This window comes from Megalopta genalis, chromosome 16 (genome assembly GCF_051020955.1).
Source record: "Megalopta genalis isolate 19385.01 chromosome 16, iyMegGena1_principal, whole genome shotgun sequence".
Lineage (NCBI taxonomy): Eukaryota > Metazoa > Arthropoda > Insecta > Hymenoptera > Halictidae > Megalopta > Megalopta genalis.
In genome coordinates this window covers 425,179-448,330 of record NC_135028.1, presented here as the reverse complement: position 1 = coordinate 448,330, position 23,152 = coordinate 425,179, and the positions used below count along the sequence as shown (strand labels likewise).

General features: G+C 42.9%; 1 protein-coding gene and 1 long non-coding RNA gene across 3 annotated transcripts in view; both read left to right on the top strand.

Annotated features, from left to right (window-relative positions):
- Window positions 1–464: 464 nt before the first annotated feature.
- Window positions 465–3,101, top strand: LOC117224513 (uncharacterized). Its single transcript, XR_004491249.2, has 2 exons — window positions 465–2,148; window positions 2,221–3,101. It is a non-coding gene; the product is annotated as an uncharacterized LOC117224513 (long non-coding RNA).
- An 11,692-nt stretch (window positions 3,102–14,793) lies between these two features.
- Window positions 14,794–23,152, top strand: part of LOC117224543 (uncharacterized) — a 33,457-nt gene continuing 25,098 nt past the window's right edge. Inside the window, exons 1-2 of one of the 2 annotated variants that reach the window (XM_033477542.2) lie at window positions 14,794–15,347; window positions 17,663–18,151. The gene's annotated coding sequence lies outside the window, so the exon portion shown is untranslated. Of the gene's footprint in view, window positions 15,348–17,658; window positions 18,152–23,152 lie in introns of both variants that reach the window. The other variant, XM_033477541.2, reaches the window with a different exon arrangement.

Sequence of the window (23,152 nt, the reverse complement as noted above, 5' to 3'; positions counted from 1 at the left end):
GAACGTTGCAATGAACTGTTAAAGATCCGACGTGTCCTATTTCAGATTCAGATAAACGCGTCGAGCGGTCGGCTGCCACAGTCGGCTGCCTCGTATCCTGTCGTACCTCTAGCGTGGTCTAAAAATACTGTCAACAGGTATCTCGTACCAGTTTTAACGGTCTCATTTACGCTTGCAGCACGGTTTCGCTGATCGCTCTTGGCTAATGACGCTTTTAGACAATCGTTCGTTACTTTTTATAGAAGAAAATGGCATTATTAACCGCGAACGATTCCGAAAGCACGGCCGACGTTCGATTTCTTGGATCCGTTTCGTCGAGCAGCCTTCGTCGGCGCACGATAATACGGCGAAAAATTGTACAACTCCGGCAGCCAATTAAATAACACGGGAGACCGGCGCAGGATCGAGATAACGCCACAGGAAATTTCTTTCGTTCGTTAACCGATACGCAGGTATCTAATAACTGGTTCGGTGTTCGTTTCGACAGAAGCGATCACGTGTGCAGTGCCGCGCGAATTATTGGTTCAAGGCGCTGTAAATGTTGAAACAGAAAATCCGGCTATCGCTTGTTAATCGTGCAACGCCCGTGTTCACCCCTTCGCGCTCAGAGTACGCGCAAGAATGGACATTTTGGGAAGAGGAGATACGATTATTCGAGGCTTGTGGCTCGATTTTATAGTCGATGACAATCGGTAAATAGAAAAACGAGGCGCGAGGCTCGAATAATAATACTGTATCAAATAGGATTCGGTTTCTACCGAATTTATTGTAATTTATTGCTGTCTTCAACCCTCTTTCTTCCGCGTACGTGGCTCTCGCCGGAGTACTTTTTCTCGACCGATAATATCGGGGGGCGATCGCTTAACCGATTATCATCTGCGCCAAGGGTATCGCTGGGGAACGGTTTAACCGCGTGTCAGCGTGGAAAAAGGAGCAAAACGAAAGTGAAACATCCCAGCTGGCAGTAAACGTGTCCGAAACCCGTTCGATAATTAGTAAGCTCGACGCGGAGAGCCCGATAGAAACTAGCGATACTGGGAAGACTATAAATTATAGCGCGTACGCACACTATGATCGAGTGGGATCTCCGCTACCTGAACTTTATTGGTTGCAATGATTTTTTCCGCTGTCGTTAATTGCTCGAGGAGTGACTGGTCTCGCCTCGAAACGATCTCTCCCAGTTGTTTCTTCGCTGGTTCTTTTCCCTGAATTTTTATCGGCGATTAACGCGAGAATAACGTGCGGCAAATAAATATTGTGTCTATTATGCTTTACTTTGCTTTATACGTCACGGTGCAGAAAGATAATTTGCACAAATAACTTTCAACACTTCGAAGTAGCATTTCTATATTCCATAAGTATTAACTTTAATTTTTCTAATCGATCCTTTTCTGTTATTCGCGATGGTTCAGCTTTAAAGCACCCTAATCGTATGCGCATGCTAATAATGCTGTTGCGCGGAGGCGTGCAGACGGGCACGTGTGCACGATGCACCGTATTAAGGGTCCATTTGCATTAACGTCAACGCGAAGGGTAGTGAATATGCAGCGTCGGTCGCGGTCAAAGGTTTTTCGGCTTTTGCTGTCGCGAGCTAAGTCACATTTCTGAACGTTCTGCTCCGGCCACGCGTGTGCCGATATCGCAAGCCGTAAAATCTACATTATGCAAACACCTCTCACGTGTCACTTTTATATAATGCGTGTAGCATAGCGGTTAACATGTCATTTTCACTTTGTAGACACGACATATGCGACAGGATCTCCTCGATAGCCCCCAGGAAATACCGTAAGACGTCTGCTTTTTTTCGCCTAAAATCTGTTACGAGCCGAGGACTGGCCAGTTATAAATGACCGAGATTCGTTTGGACTTTCTTGGATTTTGCAATGGTTGCGATTGATAGCCAATGCTTGTTTCACCCCCCGGGAGCCACGGGGTAGGATTTCGTGGACCAACCGATGCTTATTTCATCAAAGGGTCGCCACTAAGAAACAGATTTGTGGACTAGCTATTACTTATTTCATCAAAGAGCCGCCACTAGGATAAATGGAATTATTGTTTGTCTCGTAACGTTAAAAAGAGAAATGCAGATACTGCTTCGAACAAGGAAGTGAAATAATTGACTCGAAGACTCTATATACAGATGAAAAGGTAATATATTACTAATTCTAGTTTATTACGTTTAATTTACAATTTATAATTTGCAATTTACAATTTATCTAGGTAACGTTCGCGATGCGAACAATTATTACGAACCGCTGTTGTTAAACGATCGACGTTTTCCGCCTAGCAACAAATTAACTTGCTACGGTAAAAGATGTTTACCTTATCGTTGCGCACATATGGCAAGCATCTGCGGTTCTGGCTGCCATTTGCACTAACGAGTATCGTATCGCGAATGTAAAGAAGCGTCGCGTTTTAATTAACTCGTCGCTTTTATAGATTTTCTGAGAGTAACATATTCAATTTCGCACGATTTTCCTGTAACAGGATATTCGATTCCGAATAATCCCCTTCCCCGCGAGAAACGATTTGTCCGCCGCTTAATTGCAATTTCTCGGAGCTTTTAGATGCAGACAGAAGAAGCAAACAGCGTGAAGAAAACACAAATATTAATAGAATTAAATATTAATAGATTAATAAAATCACATATAAATAATATGGTTCTAGAAAATGTTCGCTGAAGAGACTCGCCGTCTGTAAAAGTGTGTAGATCAGCAGACCCCCGTTTTTCCTGCTGGCCACGATAACGGGTGAACCTCTAAAAAAGACTTCTAAAAAATTGTTAAAGTGGATCGGCCGCTTCGCTTGCTCGAAAAATAATTTAACCGAAACCAAGTGCGACTGCTAGCAAATTTGAAGATATAATGTGAAAACTGTTGGATTTGGGCACCTTATAGATGTCGAAACCAGTGTCACTCCTGCTTTATCGACCGTTGGACTAGAGATGGCAGGCGGAGCGACGTTGTAGTCGTGAAGATACATGCAATATATTTATTATTAATATATTATTATATTATATTATTATATATTACTATATTACTATATTACTATATTGCTATATTACTATATTATAATATTATTATATTATTATATCACTATTATATTACTCTCCTATATTACCCTCCAAATGCCATCTCGATTGGCGATAAGTCTCTTTTGGAAGTACAGCCAACAATTGTTTTCAAACATTGCAATTGGTTGAAATGATAAAAAAATTAAAAAGTTGTTACGAGTCGTTAACATTTGAAGTTCGTAAAAGCAGCAGTTTCTCCAGGCGAAGAATTTCAGCCAAAAACAGGTAACTTTTTTAACAATGGCTGCGCTCGACAACGCGTCAACCGTTTACAATGAAATATTCAACGTGTATATAAATGACCGATATTTAGATAAAAAAAATTGAACACGCGAGAAGCAGCAGAAATCTTCGGCAAAATCGGCGCCCCTGTTCGCGACCCGATCCGTTTATCGCGTTACTTTCCGCGCGTTTAACCCCGCTTTCAACCGTTAAATCGTGCAACGTTTGGAAAAAAAGCAGAAATGACAAGATCGACAGGATCCCGGTTAAATGGCGTCGGGCAGTGCATAATTAACGTGCATAAATAACGGAAGGTGAAGGAGCCGTGTAGCCGTGTTCGAGAGGTGGGACGAGAACGAGGAGAGGGAAAGCGCGATGGAGAAAAAGGGGAAGGAAGGGCCTTGACCGAACCGATGCGTGACCATCGGCTATGGACAACAATCGGACAAGGGGACTGATTCATTCAGCCAGGAATGTCTATTCGTACCGTTATATCGAGATCTTGCTGTTACCGATGATAAAAACCGACGATTCAGTGTGAAGGCCGATCAATGAATAAACAGATGCGTGTTGCGAACGATCCAGTCTTCGTCGTGAAATCTATTGTCACAGCATTGCTGGAACAACGATCGCGTTATCGTCGAACATGGGAGCATGCGGACAAAATACAAAGTCCCTCCTACTTTCGTTAAAAAATTGCAATTTGTATCGTCTCATCCGCGCGGCTGATTTCTAGCAAATTTCTGGGAAGATGGATGGTACCGATTATTGAATCTAAATTATAATCACCCTTGCGAAAATATTTGAGAAAATAGTTTCGATGGAGCGATCTTGTCGGTGAGTATAAATGGACCTTAAATGGACCTTCGCTCGTGCTCGTTACGATACAGTCGTGATTAAAACAGCAGCAGCCAAGAACATTCCGGCATTCGATAAACGACACAGCAAGAACGATATCGAACGCGAAGAAAAGACTCGTGGTCTTTGCGAACGAAACGTAGAAGGTGTACGCTGAAAACAGTCTTGCGAAATGTCCAAGTATTTTCTTACTGTCTGCAGGAAGTTTATGGACGATCGTTTCGACAATTATTTTCGCATCGTGCATTCCTACGATACGCGTCGTTGCAATGAAAGATTTTTAGACTGCAGATTTGTATGCAAATTCTCACTTTGATACGTCGTTTTACGAAAATTAGAATTAAAGAGACATTTCCTTCGACAATTAAAAGATTACTTATTGTAATAAAAAAGATAAGAATGCTATTATCTGATAATGCTGTCAGGCTACTAATTTTTTTCTATCACCACCACTAATATTTTTCCATCTCGATTTCTGCATTTTCGCGTAGAATGGACGGGCGAGCACTGTAGAAGAGAAAGTGTTTTTAATCGTGACCAAGTTTCGGTGTAATTTCGATAGATTTGTTTTTCTCACACCGCCGCTATGAGACCGTTGCGGGCAAACAAAAGAGAACGAGAGCCAGACGCATGAATACCAGAATTATCCTCTGTTCTCCTCCGTGGCTTTCGAACAATACATGTGCACGCTCAATAATTTGTTTGTAATAATGATAACCGCAGCCTCTACTGCGATCTCACCGTCCCGACTGTTGTTTCGTCATTTCACGGAAGCTATTAAATTACGCAACGAAGCGTCACTTCCTGGTTTTTGGTTAACGTGAAAAATGAGATCCGAATGTCTTGCCCCGCCAAATATCAAAGCCACGATTATTTTCAAAACGCGGTAATCGCCGTTCGCCGTTCACCATTCGCGAATTCGCTATTCACGAATTAGCTAATCCTTCTCGTTCCTCGAATTCCACCGTTTCCCTTTAATGTTTGGAAATTTTTTTATGATTTTTACAATCTTGTATTCTTCTATATTTCTTTTTATCTGTCGTATGCGCTAGATAAAATAATATTGCGATACAAACAATGTGTTATACGTTCTTTTAATCGAACAAAGAGTATATTTATTGAAACATAAAATTTTACTCAAATATTAACGATACATGATAAAGAATATTTCATAATCGTGATTGGTTCACGCGCGTACCTGACAAAAAGATACCACACAATGTAGTACATCTTAATAATTATCACAATTGTAATTGACGTGCACTATCTCTTGCGTCACATATCAAGCTTGAAACAAACAGCCAACAATAAACTGCACGCATCCGCGGCGGGCGTTTTTTTTCGTTTATTATTATAGTATAATTATTAGTAAAATTGTTATAGTATAATACGTAATACGGCGTAATTTATTAAATAAATTTCAGTCACCATTACATGTAACTGAGATATTTGAACGAAAATGATATCTAATTGTCGATCGACGATTGTTTTACGTAGATTGTAACAGCTACGATCGCTGATGGTAATCATATATGTTTAAACGAACGCGTAACATTAATTTTGAAAATGACAAGCTATTAATAAAATGATAGATCTGAGATAGATGTTTTAATCGTGCTAAGGCGATTAGATTTCCTACGAAGCGTAAGACACCGAAGGATCGAGACAAGTTTTCAAGTACCTAGGTAATGCGAGCACTATAATCCGAATAATTACCGCATATCGAGGATTGTAAGATTGTACGAACCGGGCTTCGAGAACCGCTCTTAATGTAACGGTCGAAAAACGAACGGTGAAAGGAGAAACTGGTTAAAGAGAAATTGAGCCGCGTTCGGTATCTCTAAGAATAAAAAGGTTGATCGATCAATCGATCATGAAGAAAGAAACGGCAGAAATTTTTCTAACCGTTCGACGTTACACGTACGTGTGTTCTAGTATAACGGTGAGCCACCAAACCTAAAACTCGAAACGTGTCGTTGCTTTAATTTTGCAATAGACGTATAACAGTGGTTGCTGCGCCCTTGTTATAATTTTATTTATATCTAAAAATGCAGTGGACTTCTTATTCTTATTTAACGCATCAAGTGCCGAATATTAACTCGAAAAATTCGCACGATATCAAAGTCATTTAATCAATGATACCGAAACTGAAGGAAATATTGGTTCAGCTATCTCGTATTTTAAAAACCTAGTTAAAAATTAGTGTCAACCTTACGTGACTCGCGCGGCACTGAACGTATTAATTAAAGGAAAATTAAGCTGACGGCTGTCGGAATTTTGATGTTTATTTTCCTCTTATTTTGCTCTGTTATTTTCCGATAAAGAAATCGATGTTGACGTTCGGATGACTCGAAAAATATTAACGATGCGACACCCTTGTTAGAACAACGATAAAATATGGAGTATTCGAATTATGGTACCAAAATGGCTACTCGTCCATGCTTGTGCTGCCATCTACCGGCTCTTGCGAGGATTTTAAACACTTGGGACAAATATAATTGTATCACTCGTTATCGCAGGACGATCTGTTTGCAATTAACTATGTTTTAAAGTAGTCAAATTTTAACTCTTACTGAGAGCAAACAAAAAATTATAATATTATTGAACGTGCACAAATAAACTTTATAAATATGATTATAAAAGGCATTGCAACTTCTTCGCAAAAAAGACCCCAAAGAAAGTGAAATAAAAACGCAATTTACGCTAGAATAACCCCTTAATAAATAAAATTTTCTAATTTTGGCATCAATGATACATCGTGCGATTAATTATGCAGAAAATGAGACGCGAATCAACGAAGTTTAATGTCAATCACTTCAAATTCATTTATTTTCTCGCACCCTTGATAAAAATTGCGCAAATCTTATAAATACAATCGGAATAGCAATGTTGCAACGAGGACCAGTGTTAATACGTGTAACTTAATTAAGAGTCGCCTTTGACAACATTGTAAGAGAAGTTGAACGAATACGATCTTATCTTCGTAGAAAGCCGCAAATCAAAACCGAACGATTGAATTACAATTTGCGTGTGCTACGTGCGTCGGGTTATGCATTACACATTGCAGAGACCTAGTGATATACGATAACCGAGAGCAACTAATCAAATCTTGCATCGTTCGTTTCGACATAACCCGCGGATGATATGATTTACATTTATCTCCAATTTACGATCGTACGGCAAACCGTCTATTCTATCTGGAACACTTTTTCGTACAACAAATATTTTTCGAGTTATTAAGTAGTACTATTAAGTTTCGAGTAAAATAATAGTATATTTTTTAATAATAATTCAATATAATTGGAAAAGTTATCGAAGAAATCTCTAATAAAATTCATAAAATAAGTAAATTATTTATACGAACTGAAATATATCCTGTAGTAAATAAAATTACAACGTTGCAATCTATATATATATAAACGATACAGTTTTATCTAAATTATATTTCACTACTCTAAGCAATCGACATTTTGAATTTTCCGAATATGGCGATTTTATTTCGATTTTTCGTTGATTCTCGCGTAATGTATATGTTCCCGTATCGGCGAGCAACTTTCTTCAGCCGCGAAGCTATTCCTGGAATGTAGTCACGTTCACGCACCAATTACTTTCGATAAAAAGCTGATGATACCTCGTAGAATAAAGCGCAAGAAAGGAGAAAAGAATGAAAAGTAAAAAGGTTCGTATAATATTTAAAAACAAACTCCAGAGTAATAAATATCGAGTAACGAAGAACGAAAAATATCGAAGATCAATTAAATTAACGTTATAGGTTTCTTTAAATTAAATAATTACGAAAGTTTCCCTTTAAATTACTATAAAAATCTATGATATAGTTCAAATCGATGATAAAAATTCATTACAACCCTCCTATTTGAAATCAAGTGAATTACATTTCTATTAAAAATCTATTAGAATTTTAATTTGCAGTAAAATTAACGCGAATCTGAAGGAAAATACGTCGAGCATCGATCGAAGCATATTACATTCGAAAATGCATTCTATCAAAGTGCATCCATGGAAAGGAGAAAGGCAAACAGTGATTCGTATACAGCCTGCATCATCCATATAACTATATGTATGCAGACGCAGACAATAATAGTTGCGCGATTCATTCCACAGTTTCAGCAAGGGAACTTTCTCCCTTATTTCTGCATCGAGAAGAGGCGAGCAGACAAATGGGTGAAGGGTGCACCATTATCGCTGAGCAGTATACTTATACAGGGTGATCATCCTGCCACACCGATTTTTGAGGCGTTCGGTAAACGCATTTTTTTTTAATTTAACGAGGACTATCTTTTACGCGAATGAAAATCAATGTTTTTCCTTTTGGCATTAACTGTTATATTTTTATCTCTGCTGGTAAATAAAGGAAAGCGGAGCAAATCCGGCTGCTTTTATTTCTGAAAATAGAAAACGCGTGATTTCACTTCTACCAATACTTCTACCTCTTAACGTTGCAGCTAATTAATATTCATCGTTTCCACGACTGTAGCCGTCGAATTTTCCGTCGTTTCGACGTTACTTTCGACGTGTTGCCTTCGACATCACTGTTTGCCTCGGTCCGTTCAGAGACACGCGGTTGTTTCTGCAAATATAATGTTTTTCCGATATTTAAAATATTCTGCTACGTTTCGATCGTTGGGTTAAAACGATCGACTGAATCGTTTCGATATAAATATGATTTTCGTGCTTTCGAGAAATATATTAAGAAACGCCTACATTTAATGAAGTTGAGAACGAATTCCGTAATAAATTATGACAGAGAATGCGATGCATATGCATGGAATAGAAACGTTATTACGTATGTAAATAGTTCCTTCTACATATTCAAACCTTACGCTTCGACTAGTACAATAGATCAAGTTGGTTAGTTTGTATTTTCGTTCTCGGCAAACGTTTCATTAATTATTATACGTTCCATGCTATCGCACGAGAGCACCGTCATTATTGATCAACATTTTTCAGCGTACATTCGAAATCTAACCGCTATAAAAACGAGGCTCGAACAATCGTGTCTCCTCTCCCCAAATTGTCCATTTTTCTGCGCAATCCGAGCGCGAATTACGGAGAAATTACTGTAAATAGAACAAGGACTTTTAGAAACGGTAATTGGACATACAATTGTAGGAAAATTTCTGGAACAATAAAGCGATCACACTTCCTGTGTATTCAGCTTATTGTGTTTATGCTTTTCTGAAGCTGATAGCGACTCTGTCTCGTCGTAAACGTAACAACGGTGTTGCACCATCGATACAAGTACTGCTTTTTGTTCGGCTCGTTACTACTTTCCTCGAAATGAGTTCCGAGCGAACGATATTCGTGCAACGGCCAAAAAAATGACCGTAGTCCTGTCTTGTAACTTTTTTCGATGCATCGTGCCGTTCCTCTGTGACGCACGGCAATTTCTGTGCTCTTTAAATCTTTCGCTTTCTCTTCTCCCCCCTTCGGATAGTTTCCTCGAATAATTGCCAACATATTATTCAACGCCCGGACGACGATCTTTGTTGTCGAGACAATACAACCGAGCATACTATTTTTTAAGATTATTATAATATTGTATATTATATATGTTATATATAATTTAACCACCGAATAATTGAAATACAGAGAAAAGCACTCTAAAAAAGTTTCAGGGATCTTTTCCCGATCGGAGAGCTTAGACTCGTTCCAGTTTAAACTCCTCTCATTCTCGCGATGAATTCTGAGCGTGTTAATGATGCGAGTAGATTCGAGATTCGGTAGGAATCTCATTAGACGCTCGCGATCGCAAGAAATTCGAGTGGGCGCAGGTTTGGAAGGAATCTGCGTAGGCGCACGTTTGGAAGGAATCCGATAGAATAAATAAGGATAATGTTGCCATACCACAGGGTGTCCCGTCGAAACAATGTGTCATCTAGCAAATATAAAATGACAGATAACCCTATCGAAAGTTCTATCGCTCTAAAAAAGAACACGCTTCATTATGGCCATTTTAATTCCTATTCGACAGCATTATTTTTTAGCCTGCTTTTTCCCGAAAACGCAGCTTTAAATGGAAAAAATGCTATCCTTTTCTGTCGACCTATTTTTCGACGTAAGATCAGCCCCTACCTGTCCGCGCGAACAGTTTGTCATCGGCTGACATTCTTATCGCGGGCAAGAAATAGAGTTTCACCCATGGGCTGGGACTTTTACGAATCCAAGGTCACCTTCCCTCGCGCCGCCGCTGTCAGTGAAAATGCATTATGAAGCAAGATACATACATACGGTACGTATAATCAAAAAGTCCGACATATGCGGCTGGCCACGTGACGCGTCGAGGTTAACGACATTTAGTAATAGTTATCGAATAGCATGCATATGCAGTACACGAACTCCGATACGAAACTCCAATACTGATTCGACGGCAGTTAAAGGCGTCGGTGCGATCTGGATCGTGAACCGTAAATTTGGGCAATCTTTTTGGGGAAACAGATGGGAATCGATGGCATCGCGAATAAGCAACGAGGGATGCTTCGCGATGAAACTAGGAGATCGGATTATCATCGAATAAATACGATCGAAAGCGATTATCAAAAGTGCAGCGAAGCTGTTTCAAACGAGCACTACCTGCCCCAAATAAGACCGAGCGGCAATTATCGCTGACGGTTTCTTCGAACCGTGCTTCTCTCGCAATTCATTCCACATAGTTCCTTTAAATTTCACTTTTCCTGTCGAAAAAGTAGCAAGAGCCCGGCGCTTTTCCATCCTGCCCCGATCCGTACTTCTTCTTAAGGTTGCAGCGCGCAGCCTTTTACGAGAGAACCGAAAAAGAAGATAAGCAGATTTAGGGCCGAGCCACTATGGTAAACACGTAACCCGACCATTTTACGTTGGTACCCGCGAGTACGTGTAAACGCGCAGAACATCGTCGAAGAAGTTGCAACGCTTAGGAAAAAAAAGTGAATAATTTTCCCAGATGAAATCCGGCCGGTCGGTTTTCCCAGAGAGAGGCATTTCCTCGTTGCGCGCACGGCGCGGTTGCATTGTCAAGAGGAACGAGCGTATGCATTGACACGGCGAACCGCCGCAAATGGACACAGAGAGCAGAAAGTCGAGGCGTTGGTCGGCATTTAAAAGTAACTTTACGGCGCGCCGCTACAAAAAGATCTGGTTCACGTCGTTCGGTAAAAAGCATCGAATGCCGATGCCGATGCCGGCCGAGGCGAGGTAGGCCGAGTGAAATGTGGCATAGCGAAGTCGATAACAACGACATAGACCGAGATCAACGGGCCAGTACTTTCACGCGTCCTTCGGCGGACTTATTCCTTCGGAGCGGAGCCGATCGACCGATCGACCGGCCGCAAAACGTTCCCTTATCGTAAATACTCGTACGCGGAGCACGCTTTCGTTCGATAAACCGAAACGAAAACTTATTACTTATCGTGCTGTATCGTTCAATTCCGCCGCCATTATCGTTCCCGCGGACGAATAATTGCACGGTCGGCGTAACCATTTATCAGCCGCTCGTCGACAGCCGGGTACCATTTTGCACATTCTATTCGAAATATTTCTTTTCTCGCCGGCCAGATCGCGTTAACAATGGTACCGCCGCGCGACCGATGTGGAAATCCATCGATACGAGCGTCGCCCTGATGGCATTTAGGCGAACACGGGGAGAGAGACGCGCGGTGGGTGCCGCAGGAGGCGTAGCCATCGCGATCTCGATGCTGCGTGCACGATATGATAATAACTGTGATAGTGCAAACGGCTAAATTTCAACCCTTTGCGCTCGAAGCCATTTAACCGGTTAGCTGCGGCGCCTCCTTCTCAGAGCGCCTACCTGTAAACGTAACTGTCGCGCATTGAAATCTCATCGGAGGAATTTTTCTTCTCTTTTCGTTGCACGATCTGTCCGTTCTTATTTGTACGTATAGTCGTTATACTTTGGAAACATTTTAAATATATTTTAGAAATATTTTATTCGTTTGTTTGCGTAACGACGTCTTTGTGCCGTTGTTTGCATCATCTACTTCATTTACAGCTATCGTTGACAATCGATAACTATAAAAACAAGTCGCAAGGCTCCTCTTCCCAAATTGTCCATTTTTGTGGACAATCCGAGCGTCAATTAGGGAGACATTGCAGTACATCTGTAATCGGCGCTTGCACGTTTACGAACTGAAATGCGTCGAATCGTTTGACTATTTCTGTGCAACAGGTGCTAATTGGAGACGATATTTGTGATTACGTTCATTTTTATCAAGTACCAGATAAGGCGCCAGATCACGTTTCACCGTCGAGCCGAAGCCGTTTGCCCAACTGCAATTGACTGTATCGGTGAGCACCGGATTTTCACCTGATCATATATTGCTGATGTTCCGAAACGATCGACGCGTCGAAGCAGAATTCTTTGAGCTAGCCGAGTGTCGTTGTGTGTACAACTCGGGCCCGAAAACGACGCTCGCGATAAAATCCTGCGATAAAAGATGAAATCGTTGAGAATCGATCGAAATTATTTTGATTCCCAAATATATACAGCCACATCGATGAATATTTTATATATATATACATTTTTTAATTTTCTTTCTTTTCTTTTCTTTTCTTTCTCGAACAATGTACCGTAAAGATTTAACGCAAGCATGCGTACGCGCTCCCAGATAAAAACGCGGTGCTATCTTCGAGTAAAAATTTTTAAATATGCTTGTAAAAAGTACTTTGTACAGATATGTAACACTTGGATCGATATACAGTCACTCGGTTCTCCCAGAATAAATGTAAACGTACGAATTTCAGACGGAGAAAGCGGCAGCGCGTGTAATATGCAGTTTCGTTTCTAAAATTTCAATACGGGTGGTGGTAAAAAGCTGTTTGAAAGTGAAATAAATTAAAACTGTCCTGTCGACGAAACTATCAATTTCACCTCCGTATAATTTTACAATTAAAACATCGTTAACTTTTATTCTAGTTCTACATTTTTGATCTAGCTCTTTAGTTCTTTACTTTCCTTATTAATATCGCAACGCAAACAATGAATTGAGCTCATTATTAGCTATAGATATGGGTGTAGAATGAAACCTGTGCTTCGTCTACGACATTTCCAGCAAAGAAATGTCTTTTTATTTCACGGCACTACTCGAAGCTCTTTACAGAACGAACCTTTAGCAGCGACTGACTTTGGAGCCCTGAAAAGAAAATTGTGGCTCCCTCGTGTCTCCGGACTGTTACGGTTGGGCCCCGCTAGGGACTCTCGGGCCGTAAGAACTTTTAGAACTTTCTTCCACTTTTCCAACCGCGAAGGGAGGGGAGAAGGAGTGGAACCACCGAGAGCAACGCGGCGCGACACTCCCCACTTCTAGTCCGTTTCTCCTTCCTTCGCGTTGGGCCAGTGGTTAGACAAGAGGGGACGAGTTCTGAAAGTTCTTAAGGCCCTGGGTCCTGCTGCCCGAGCCTTCGGACCAAGCGCTAACACGTTGCATGCTTTCTTATCTCGGTTTAAAGGACACTTCTGTGAACCTTGATTCGTTTCTGCTCTCGAACGATAAGCCCATTATATTCGTTACGTATCGATAATCCAAAAGATACCGATTTGTTCTACGCGAATAATATCCCATAATATCCCAAAGTTCGATTTCTTTTTCCTGGACGATTCGTTCCCGATATCTCCTTCTAAAAAATTGTCATAAATCTTCCGATACTCGTTCCAACGCGTCAACCCTTTTGCAAACATTTCCTGACCGCGTAAATTCGGATCGCCTACGAAGACAAAAAAAGGAAAAAAACCCGCGCGCAAATAGCGCAACAATTTATCGCAGAAAGGTGCCACGTAAATTGTGGAACCGGTGTAATTCGTCGGGCACGTACGTGGATGACGTGGCAGTAAAACTGTCAAAGTACGTATAGCCGTGTTGCTTGTGAAACGCGGGTGCGCGCGCGCGTAATCTATCGGAATCAGGGTGAAAGAGAATTCCGAATTATAAAACAGCGTCGACGAAAGATTCGACTACGTGGCACACCTGGCCGTGTCCGTAATCCTCGGAACGCATCCCACCCGCGTGCGATTTTCAGCTGGGCGGTTCAAGGTGGCAATACTTGTTCGCTTTGGATCCCACTGGTGCGCGGCAGCAGGTGGAACATACTTCTGAATCGGAGCCGACGGAGGTGGAAGTGACGGGGCGCATCGGAGGAACTGGTTTCAACGAGCCAGAAGCTCGCGCGTTTCGCGACGCGACGAGCACGACGCATGGTAGCGTTGTGACGAAGACGCGGCGCTGCTCGGAGCGATACGAAGCGATGCGAAGCGATACGAAGCGACTCGGAGCGATTCGGAGCGACTCGGAGCGGCGCTATGCTTTTGCTATGCTTTGCTGTGCTTTTGCTATGCTTTGCTTTGCTTTGCTATGCTTTTCTGTGCTTTGCTTTGCTTTGCTGTGCTTTTCTGTGCTTTGCTTTGCTATGCTTTTCTGTGCTTTGCTATGCTTTGCTGTGCTTTGCTTTTCTGTGCTTTGCTTTGCTATACTACGTTGGGCTACACTGTGCGACGCGGCGCGGCGCGGCGCTGCTCGGAGCGATACGAAGCGACTCGGAGCGACACGAAGCGGCGCTATGCTACGCTATGCTTTGCAATGCTTTGCTATGCTATGCTATGCTACGTTAGGCTACATAATAAGCTACGCTGTGCGACGCGGCGCGGCGTGCAGCATGACTCGGCCGCGGCCGACTCGCTGCGATCTGACACACAGAGAGAACAGAAACAGGAACAGATACAGATACGGACACGGACACAGGCACGGACACGGACACGAGCACAAATACAGGCAACGGGCACAGACACATGCGCAAAGATAGTGTAGTAGGGAACGATCCGTTCGGCGCGGCAAGGTGGGAGCGAGCTTGGCACCGACAAGTGATCGTTTACAGTTATAGTCAGTCCGGATCGGGCGCTCGGTCAGCCGAGACTGCTTGTGCCAAGTGTATCTGTAACCGATCTCGATTCGTCGAGCCGGTGTCGACGCGACGTCGTTTCTTCCACGCGGCCGTATTCGCCGGCCAGGATTTTCAGTGAAGTGTCTCCTCGTTACTTTCAACGTCCCTCTCCGACCCTCTCCGAATCTCTCCGCTCCGTTCTCCCCATGGCCTTATCCGCGATCTCCACGGCCGGCAGTTTAAATCACCGGAGGAGAGCTGCGAATTCTTGCGGGGCTCGATCGAATCGAATCGAGCACAATTAACGGTATACAATCCTGGTGAAAACCAGACGCAAAATCGCCGGCCGCCACGATGGAACGACAGTGGCCGTCGTGCGACGTGTACGCGAGCGTTCGAGCGACGTTCGCGAATTCGTTTCGTACGGAAGATCGATCGAAACGCGTCGGGTGCGCGCGTATTCGACGTGGCCGCTCCGTTTATCGGGCTCTGAAATTTCTCCGGCCGGGGAACCGGTAGTAGCGGTTCGCGGTCGCGGTTCTCGCATTGTTCTCGTCGCGAGGCGAATAGAAATCTAATCGATAAGGGGGCACACTCTCCGCTATCTTTATTTACCGGGAAGACGATCGAGCGACGCGAATACGATCCGGTCGCGTGAAATTGCTAACGTCCCCCCGCCGTGGATGCACTCGTCGGTGCACGTTCGGCCGGAAAATTCGCTTCGACTTCCGAGTTGTCGGAAGCCGTTCGCGAGGATAACAACGGTCGGCGGCAGTGTAAGAACGCACGTAGGCGAGCACCGCGCACGCGGATCTGACCTCGTAACGTCGAGAACTTCGAGACGATCGCGTAGGAAATGGGAAATGGAAACGCGTTTCCGTCGCGTGCTGGATTCCCCTTTTTTCTCTCTCCCTCCTCGGCGGGCTCGCGAGCTCTCCGCTTCTCCGGTTTTCGCGTTCTCGCGAGCCGACCAGCTCGCTGAGTCAACTTGTTGCGTTCCGCGCAGCGCCAGGAATTCCCCAATAGCTAATCGCCTGCCTCTCTTCTGTGTTCCGACGAGCTACGAAAACGTCCCGCGAAATAATCGCGAGATCGATCCCTCGAGCTTCGAGTAATCCGCGAGCAATTAATTCCTGCGATCGCAGCGGGAACGAACGACATTCCCCAACTTCGCAGAGGAAGTGAACGGTGAGAAGAGAAAATTTCTCTCCGTGGTTGTTCTTTTGCTCGCCCCTTTCCACCACCCGGTTTCTCTCTCGCGTCGTAGCCACGTGTCGTTGCAACGCGCCAGTCGCGATACCGATTGCGTTTTAAATTAAACAAAATTGGTACATCTTTGTCAACGAAGATGTCGCATAATATGAAAACATACTAAAGATAATAACAATTCAATTCGGTTATAGGGTGGTTCTCGAATAGTTCCGCTTAATAGTTTAATGTCGGATCGAAACTGTTCCATTGGAACTTTCATTGGAAGTTCGGAACATCGCCTCCGGTTTATCTCGACGATACAGGGAGATCGATACTCGACCGTCCGACGGGATCAGGTACATATAACGTTCGTTCTCATCGCATCGTTCCTAAAAATCGTCTCGCGAACGCAAACGGGAAGAATACGCGTTGGAACCATTCGGCAAATCGAAGAGAAACGTCCTCGATGCGATCGCGTTTTGCGGGCTCGCTCGGCTTTCGAAAAGATCGCGCGATAACGACCGAAAAATATGGGAGCCTCTGAATTCAGCGTACCTAGCAGCGGGACGACAACGAACATTTTCCAGGAAAAGTTCGATCGGCGCGGACGTATCGGATAATTGTTCCCTCGTATCGCGCCGCGATCTTTCGACGCTGCAACGCGAAATTTGTCTTTTATTCATGACCGTTCATCACGGTAACGCTATTTCGCTTTTCCGAAGCGCGCAAACAAGGATTCCGTTGCATAAGGCATAGAGTTTTACATTGAATTTCGTTCGGCGATGCAACGATCGCCTGTGTCGTCCGTCGCTTTCGTTACAAGCGCCGCCTTGATTCTAATTTCTCGCGTCTAATTTCAAAGTGAAAACGCTGTTCGCTGAATTCGAATACAAGAACGACGAGGACCGGGTTCTCCGACTCGAGAGAACTATAGTAATTTTTCTCAAGTTCGCGCTCGGATTGCGCATAGAAATTGACAATTTGGGAAAATTATATTATATATATTATATTTAGCCGATTATTCGAGTCTCGCGTCTCGTTTTTCGAATCTCCTCTTCTCAGATCGAGCGCGAATCGGGGAGAACTTACCGCAGCGGGGGAACATCGTCGAATATGATCGTTGCCACGAGAAACACTTTCGAAGGAAAAAAAAAGGAATAGAAGCTCGCACGTTCACTCACCTCCGCGGCGCATTCCTGAACGTCCGCGATCGAGGAAACAACGCGAACCCGAGCGGTACGCGCGCAACAGGTCTCCGCATCGCGCTTCGATAAACGGCCGGAATAAAAATAAGAATGGTCCCTGTCGTTTCCATCTGTCGCGATAAGCCCGCGCAAGGGAACGCCGTTCCCGTAGTCGTCCGAGACGACGACGGTCCGGCCGACTTTCTCCCCGTCGACCGCGAATAATTTCCACGTGTTGTACAGATAGTGCGGCGGTCCGTCCGAGAATCGAAGATAATTTGATCGGATGCCGGGCTTCCAGCGGGGAATTCGACCGAGAGCCACCAGCCGAGACTCGCGCGTTCTTATCGATCCGTCCGGGTGGAGTAAACGGAAAGCTCCTGCACAAATATCTCGAAGTGAAAGAAGCCGAAGTGCCGGCCGAGAAGGAAAGTGTGGTGCGTTGTAACAAAAAAAAACCGTCGGGGAACAACGGCGGCCGGATTTATTTGTGAAATATCAGCAGCAGCCAGCGGGAAGAAAATCGAACAATGCCAATTGGAAAGTGTTGGATTATTTAAAGCGGAGAAAGGAAGGCAGCAGCGGCGGCGGCGGCGGCGGTGGCGGCGACACGCTCGCATTCGGCGAGAGAAAAGTCATCGGCCCTTGGTTGCGTTCGTGCGACGAATTAATTGGTTCGATGGACACGTGGCGAAGATAACCGCACGTAGCCTGCCCAGGACCGCCAACTTCCAAGGTAAATACGACGGACACCTGCCCCGCCTTTGTCTCTGTTCCCTTCCACCGTTCGATGCCCACGCGTCTCCGACCGAGCAGAAATACTCCGCGCGCCTGACCGCGTGCGTTCGTCTAATACGCGCGCATAGCGAGCCGCATTTTTCCAGTAGTCGACGCGACCAACCACGACGGAACAGACCCGGAGAACTGTGTCGCGTGCCTCGTCTTTTCCTTTTCTTTCGACGAACGACCGAATCTGATCGCGACGCGACACCGATTCCACGTTCGTCGTTCCGTATCTACAGTATAATGTCTCCCTTACCGACGCTCAGATTCTCCACAAAAATGGACAATTTGGGAAGAGGAGACACGATTATTCGATCCTTGCGGTTCATTTTTATAGTCACGAATTGTGAACAACTATAAAAACGAGCTGGAAGGCTCGTATCTCCTCTTCCCAAATTGTTCATTTTTGTGCGCAATCCGAGCGTCAGTAAGGGAGACATTACTGTATAGCGATTCTTACGGAGAACGTCGATCGTTTTTACCGATGTCGACGCTGTTTTTTTACCGATATTTTGTATCACGCGACAAGCGATTAGGTAGAAAACATAGAGGATGGGAAATAATTCTTATTAAAGATTATTTGGGGATGTTTTTTAACCCCTTTGGTAAAAACAGTGTCGAATAGCAACGATTGAGAGGCGTCTTTCGACACCTTCTGCAGAAACGACGTTAAATATCCTTTACTTAATTGAACAGTGGTCCTGACAGTTGTTTCATCAACTGTTTATTTCTCGTGCAATTTGAATATGCAAACAAGTTAAGAAAACCGATTCTTTGTTAACCTATTTATTTTTTAAAAGCCACCCGTTTACGCCGACCGAACCGAATTGCGGATCCAACTTTTACAACCGGAGAACTTTTAATTATCTTCTTTGTTTACGCGTAAGATTATGCGTGCTATTCATGACAGATAGGCGTACGCCGACGTTTTAAAGCAAGCGAAAGCGCAGCATGTACCCCAAATTCCATCATTTAAAAATGATCGCGTAACTAGCAGGATCTTGCAAACTGTCTTCGGACGAGCAACTACTAAATAATAAACGATGCGATCTCGCGAGTAATTAACATTATTTATAACGTTACTCGCGCGTTTCTATGGGTGTGTATATTTTTATTGCCCCTAAACATCCGTCTCGTTGTTTCGACATTTCGTTATCAACGAAAATATTTAACTGTCAGAATATAAGGAGATTACATTCCACTTTAGGATGTTAATTATAAATCCAATCGTATTATGGTAAACTGTTGTGTCGAACAAGAAAGTTGAAGCGAAAAAATTGTTTACTACTGACGACTCTTTATCAATTCTATTAAAGTAGTTATCGTCGGCTTCGATATGCAGCGCCGCGAGAAAAAGAAGTATTGGCACGCCTTTCAAAGCTGGAGAACTTTTTCGAATTGGACCAAATCCTTCGAATTATTCTCGGAGCTTGTAGAAGCTAGTTTGCTATGTCTACGGAAATTTTTGCAAAAATTCCAGTTGATCAAATTGACAGAGAAAGATTTTGAAAGAGATTTCCACTTTTCACCGGAGACGCGCGTTAATGGAGAACGTAAAATATTGATTAGGTGTACAGGGTGTCGCGTAACCGGTGACACAACCGGATAGGGGCTGATTCTACGGCAAAAAATAAGTCGCAAGAAAAGGGATAACATTTTTTCGTTTAAGAATCAGCCCCTATTCGGGGTTGTACGACACCCTGTATGCAACCCTATAAAATTATGCGCTGATATTTAATAGAATGGTAGCGATTTGACGGTGTGGTGCGAGTGTAGTGGGAGAGTGAAGGAAAAGAAAGGGAGCGTTTCCTCCTGGTCCCGCTAGAGGACTCTTCGGTAAGACTTTCTAGCGGAACCTGCCTTATACGCGGGGATATCGGAAGGACGGTGTACAGGATGACCCAAAAGGTACTCGATTTCCTGAAAGTGGCGATCCCTGAGAACTAGATCTACAAGTAGATCTACAGGATCTCGAGCGTGATCGAAATCGCCGACTCGAAGGTCGTGCACTGTACTGTACATCCGGGATATCTCGCTGGAGGTGTTGAAAAGCTATTAATTTCTACTTAATTTGCACAAAAGAATGCGCACAAAAGTGGACAATTTGGGAACAGGAAGTAGGAGATAATTACCTAATTGTAGGATAGATATAAATAGGAACAATGCAATGAACTCTCTCGGTATTTTTTCCCTATGGAAATAATGAAACTAAATTTTTCTTCTAATTTCTGCTAAAAAATCTCTTTTAAGGACACATTTTTATCCATATCGTTTATTATTCGATATGTTGTGCACGATACAAGAAATGAAAGTTTAGATTTCCGATAAAAGACGTTATAAATAGACGCCGTAAATACGTATAGTCGGTGTAAAAAGTATTCCTACACCTTTTAAAATGGAATAACTTTTTTGTAATTGGACCGAATGATATAAAGTATTTTAGGGGATTAGTTAGTTAGTCGATAAGAAATTGCTAAGAAATTGCAATTGGTTTGGATGATAAAAGAATTAGAAAATGATGTTTCTTCGACTCGTTTATCCGAGCTTACAGCAAAAATTCAAATAAAGATTTAAAAGATATAAAAATGACCTGCTTTTGGCTGAAATTCCTGAGAAACTGCCATTTTCACGAACTTTAAATATTAACAGCTCGTAATTCTTTAACTAATGAGTCACCGAAACCTGCAAAATGCATATCCTAAATTTTCTTCAGAGGCTCGCATAAAAACGGTTTGCAAAACCATCATGTTTTTATCTTGTTCGTCGTCCCAATTAATTGCAACTTTTCGAAAGCAATTTGTTTGCCAATTTGTTTGCCAATTTGTTTACCAAACTGGTCCCTCTACCGTACCAAAAAGATTTAGTTTCAAGAAGTGTACGAATACTTTTTACACCGACTGTAAATACGTGGCCGAGAATGTGTCGCTGATACAATAAAATTACAAATGAAAAGACGGATATCGCATTGTTTCGATTTGAATAAAAATCGAATGAACGTCGCGATTGCATTTGCGATACAGGATAGCAAATTACGACGAACAAGAATCGATTTCGCTTTCGCTACTCGGAACAGTGTTAGAATTTATTTGCGATCGCTGCAGCGTTATAATGAAATATAAAGCTGAGATTGCCGTATCTGTGCTGTAGACTGTAGATTACGCGGCGTACGATAAGCCGTTCAGCCGAAGGTTATCATGCGGCTGGTAATTATGGGTACTGTTCAATCATTCATTAACCGTCTCGTAAATCGCTACGCGAACCGATGCGACGCTACGTCTTGTACTTTTCAAAAATTCTCAGAAACAAACTCGAGCAAAATATTTTTCTCCGGTTTTGACATCTTCCTCTCTAGACGATTCTCTCCAATTATGAAAACATAATCGATCGAACTTTTCGAAAATTATCTGCATTTACCTGTTGCGAGATACGACTGTTTCATCCAGAAACAATAAAAATAATGTTTATCGAACAAGTACGTACGTAATTGTCATAAAGGAAATAGAGTGATCAATTTTTATCATCTAGCGATATATAGGGTGTTAACCTTGACACTAGCTAGCCTGTCTTCTTGCAGATAGTAAACATTAGAAAAAAATGAAAAAGGACGAATATAAATATCTAAATATACGATATATCTATCAGTTTCGAATTGAAATAAGAAACGATCATCGGCTCGTTAATTCGAATCCTGGGGTTGACAGACTTACACGCGTACACTTGTTCAATTCCGTCTTACGAGAATGCGCGGTGACCGAGTTTTACGCATGTCCGCATTTCGAAAAATCGTTTTCAACGTGTCTCTCTGTGCTTATAAACTCGCTCGACTTTCTCCGACTGTCCAACGGTTAGACGACTACAGAAAATGTCGCGCGTTACGGGAAAGAATGGATCGCGCGTTTCGTACACTCGAATAGAACTTCGACGCGAAACAGAGCTTTTCGATGCGTAAAACTTCGTATCGAACGCTAAACCTACCGACATTTTGCATATGTACGCACTATCTTTCCCGAAATTGTTCGAATTACCGCTTTTTAACTAAACGTTATATCTCCTTCCAGTTTATTGCTGATAATGGTCGATTTAGCACGGCCAGTAAAACACAAGAACACTTTTAATAATAACAGAAAGCGTTCATTTCTCGCAGTTTAGATATACAGAAATTCTTTAGAAAGGTGTCTTTAGATACGACAGAATTATGTTTTACTTCGATAATCGCTAGATCGCGGATTTTATGCATTCGCAGCAAAAATGGATAAACGAAACACCGAACGACGAGCCCGGAAGCCTCCCAATTGTTGATCTTTGTTTTTTACACGATCGTTATGTCATCGTCGTCGAATGTCAAACGATTGAATGCGTGTGCGCGCAGATCGCTGGCGCGGAAGGAAAGTTTTCCGCTCGGACGCGGTTGTTCAATTGTTCCTCGCATTCTACGCGTTCGTAAACTTATTACTATTTTACGTGTTCGCAAGCTCACTAACATATACGTATAATTATGTATAAATGCCCGAGTGAACAAATATATACGGGATCGCATTTTCTCACGCCCCGGCCGCGGCCGTACGCGCCGGGACTCTCTCACAAACCCGTTGTTTTCCGGCGAATGCGCAACCACTCGTTCTCTCATTCGCACGAATTTAGTTTCACGTAATTGGGTAGAGAGCCATTTATATATTGCGAATAATATGAAATGTTTATTTCTCGATGTACGAATAATGTGAAATATTTATTTATTATTCCACGAATAACGCGGGGGTTTCCCTGTGTCAGTATAATAAGCAGGTATGCACGCTTTAGCGGAATGCTTACTCGTATAAATATTTATACGCATGCTCGGATAGCGTATAATAGTTTTCAGTAAAAAGAATACTTCTTATTTAAAATCGTCCCGACCTTTTCTTACGTATCATAATCGTCGTCGTTATCGTGGAAAGCCTAATTACGCATTTGGAAA